This window comes from Procambarus clarkii, chromosome 16 (assembly GCF_040958095.1).
Source record: "Procambarus clarkii isolate CNS0578487 chromosome 16, FALCON_Pclarkii_2.0, whole genome shotgun sequence".
NCBI lineage: Eukaryota > Metazoa > Arthropoda > Malacostraca > Decapoda > Cambaridae > Procambarus > Procambarus clarkii.
Genome location: NC_091165.1, coordinates 21,917,954 through 21,921,888, shown reverse-complemented (window position 1 = coordinate 21,921,888; position 3,935 = coordinate 21,917,954).

Below are 3,935 nucleotides of genomic sequence, written 5' to 3'. Positions count from 1 at the left end.
TGAAATTATGTCAGTCCTCCTGTAAGAATTGTCCATTTTCTACTGAGAAAAGAACTGAATTGATCTGTTTTCTGCGGTCTTTGTATCTCATGCGTTGTCTAATCCCTAGTTCATGTTAAAAATGTAAAAAAAATATAGTTGTAAATGATACTTCTGCAATATACTTCTTGCTCTTTGCTCTCCTGTTTTTGTCCCCAAACTTCTCTTTTGTTTACTTTATTACTGCGTTCTTTCCTACTCACCGCTGCCTCACTCGCCCTTGAAAACTGCCAATGTTTACTCATTTTTTTAAGGCCCCATTTACGCTCCTGCGAGGTCTTTCCGAGCTTCTTGCCCCCCCCCCCCTTGGTAGCTGTGTGTGTGTGTGTGTGTGTGTGTGTGTGTGTGTGTGTGTGTGTGTGTGTGTGTGTGTGTGTGTGTGTGTGTGTGTGTGTGTGTGGGTGGTGGGACATGTCTGTCTCAATTTATTCGAGATTGAAGGTCTTCTGAATGGGACAAACCGAGCATTTTTCAATGATAATTGTTGTTGGAAACATGCTTATTATGCCTGGTTGGAGTTAGCATAAATAACATATGTGCTACTTGATACAGTGCCATTGGTATCCCCAACATTGAACCTTCCAATCTCGTGTTAACTGGACTCTGAATCCTTTTTATTTTTTTGTTTTTCTTTCTATTTTCTTACCATTCTATAAAATAATATGCACAGATGTCTACAAAAAAAAAACCCAGTCTGTTGTGCTTAGATTAAATAGCCTGTAATATACAGGGTATTCCAAAAGTCTGGATCCATAAACAAAAAAATGTATTTAAAAAGTTTTATTACAGTAAATACCTAAATTGATATCCTTGCATTTAGTGAAATTTGTATACAAGTATACATTGAACATTGCTGAATGTAGCGGAATAATGTTGATGCAGAGATGAGATTTCAGAGATTTCCTCCTTTAGTACAAAGATTGTTGTGGGCAATTTCGATCGACTACAGACTTCAAATAACCCCCAGAGATAAAAAAATATCGAGTGGTATTAAGTCTGGAGACCTTGGAGGCCATTCGACTAAACCTCGCCTTTCCATCCATCTGTTTGGAGAAGTTAGATCCAAATAATTTCCCATTGCAAGAGCAAAGTGTGGTGGGGCACCGTCTTACTGAAACCACGTTTTATGTCGTTCCAACAAAGTAATGTCCTCTAATTGAGAGATAAGGAAAGATTGTAACAGGAGGTGAGTTTCCACAATTACATAACTGCAACAAAAATATATGGCTCAGTTACCCTGTCCCGAAATATCCCCCACACCCATCATAATTGGTGGAAAATGTTTGGGAATGACTTTCAGTCAGTCCAGTTTGGGTGGTTTTAAGACGAGTAATGTGCTGGTTGACATTATCATATAAACGAAATGAGTCTCCCCTCAGTGTGAAACAATAGAGATGCAAACATGCCTCTTGTGGCCCATAGAGTGGGCAGACACAAAGACTTACATTTAGAGTCTGACAAAGACAGACTGACGGAGAGATATATCTAGATAGAGGAGCAACAGATACACCCACAGAATAAGAGCGAAAGAGCCAGATACAGAGACAGGCAGACAGAAAGAGAAATGGATAGGCAGAATGACAGACGGAGTCAGAATGACATGTACAATCAGACAAACGGACAAAGACAGAACACACAAAGAGAAGAAAAAAACACAAAAATAGTATTCGAGGATTCATGCAGCCTTCAGACACCTTTGCAAACAAGTTTTCAAATCGTAGAAAACATTTATTAGCCAGTGATAGAGCATATAATCCCAGTTTGAAACCCAATAGATTACTACACGACTGGTTCCTGAACTAAGAGGACTGAGATACAAGGAAAAGCCGAGACAAGAAGACCTCACCACGCTAGAAGTAAACAAATAAAAAGGAAACATAATTGCACGTTTAAGCTTCTTTAATACTTTGATAAAGTGAAAAAGGCATTATTTAGGTAGAATTAATCGATGTGAACAAAAAATCTTCAGTGTATGGATAGTTCGCAGCTGAAAAGCATGGCCCTGGAGCAAAAGCTCGACTTGAAAGCATAAATAGGTGAGAAAATATTGATGGGACTATATACATACACACACGAATACAGTCAGATGTACACAGACACGTACACAGCTATGAATTGACACATGTATACATACACAAACAGACGACAGCAACCACAAATACAGACATATTTAAAGATAAAATAGATGGACATACATGAATATAGATACACGGATATGAAGTCAAAGATGGACAGAGGCAGATATGGGTAGACAAATAAATTGACAGACACAAGTATATTGATAGAATCACACAGCTAATAAGAGATTGATGAACTCATTGATGTAAACCAAGAGAGGGAAAAAGAGGTGATTTAACTGAGCTGATGAAGAGAATGATGGATGAGCAGGTGAATGGATGAGTGAAAATGGATTAATGGATAACCTGGTGGTTGAAATCATCGGTGAATTGGACTGTCTGACTCAGCCATTTAGTCGAGTAGCTATCAGCCATCATAACCATCAGTTGTATCGAGGTAAACTGCTGCCATCACAACAGCAGAGGTAAACTGCTGCCATCACAACAGCTGAGGTAAACTGCTGCCATCACAACAGCAGAGGTAAACTGCAGCCATCACAACAGCTGAGGTAAACTGCTGCCATCACAACAACAGAGGTAAACTGCAGCCATCACAACAGCTGAGGTAAACTGCTGCCATCACAACAGCTGAGGTAAACTGCTGCCATCACAACAGCTGAGGTAAACTGCTGCCATCACAACAGACAACATCAGGCGTAAACTTACGCTATACTTCTCCAGCTATATAGTCACAGCTGTTTTGCGGTTATTTCCTTGACCAGGGGATAAATACTTCTACGTCTATTGTCCAAAAAGTATTTTGTCATTCATTATCTATCGTAAATCAGCAAACGCAAACATTGGTACCTCCTATGCCCCAAAATATTTACACGTAAAAAAATTTTTTACAAGAAAAAATATGGATTAACTTATGTATTTGTTTCAGGGCCACATTTTTGGGAGCAAACATAACAGGAATGAAGTGGTTAAATGTTATCACTTTAAAACAGCCTACAGCTGGAAAAGGGGGGGCCCAGTAGCTAAAGCTTGTTCTTGCACGCTGTTCTTCCTGATAGCTGATGGGAAAAGCCTACACTCCCACAAACATATCCGTACCCCCTACTCCTCCCACCCTCACACACACACCTTAAATTAAAAAAAAAAAACACGTTTTATCATTACTTTTTAAAACAAAGTAAAACCAGCTGCATAGACCGTACCGAGATTATATAAAAAAAACGGGTTTTCAATTATAATTTAGTTTCAACTTTACATATATCCTTCTGCCGAGTACAGCGCTGTAATTAATCAAACATCGTATTCTATCCTGAAAAAAAAATATTATATATTTTTTCCATGTTAAAATATGCTTCACTTTTCTAAATAATTTCTTTGAAGCTCAGGAAATGAGATTTATTATTATCATTATAATTATTTTTGTCAATGGTGTCCGGTGTTTGAATATTAACAACGAGGTGGTAATTTGAGGTTTAACAACCAAACCGGAATTTAAGGCTAACAATTCCAGCCTGGTTCGTCCCCCTTTTCACCCAGCAGTAATTGAAGACCTGGTTCTAAACCGGCTGGAAGGTATTGCTCCAGGGAAATAACAAAAATTAACATCTTAAGGCCTAAGCTAACAAGTTTCACAAGACGCTTGCTCTGCCCCCCGTCCCCCCAAAAAAAGTTCGTGATCAACGAGAATATTGACCAATATCGTAAACAATTTAGGAATATTTATAATTTTTTATTTAGTTATCATTAATATTTTTTGGGGGGTTGCCATCATCATTCTTGGATATTAACCTATATTCTAAAATAGTCCAGGAAGAATAACCA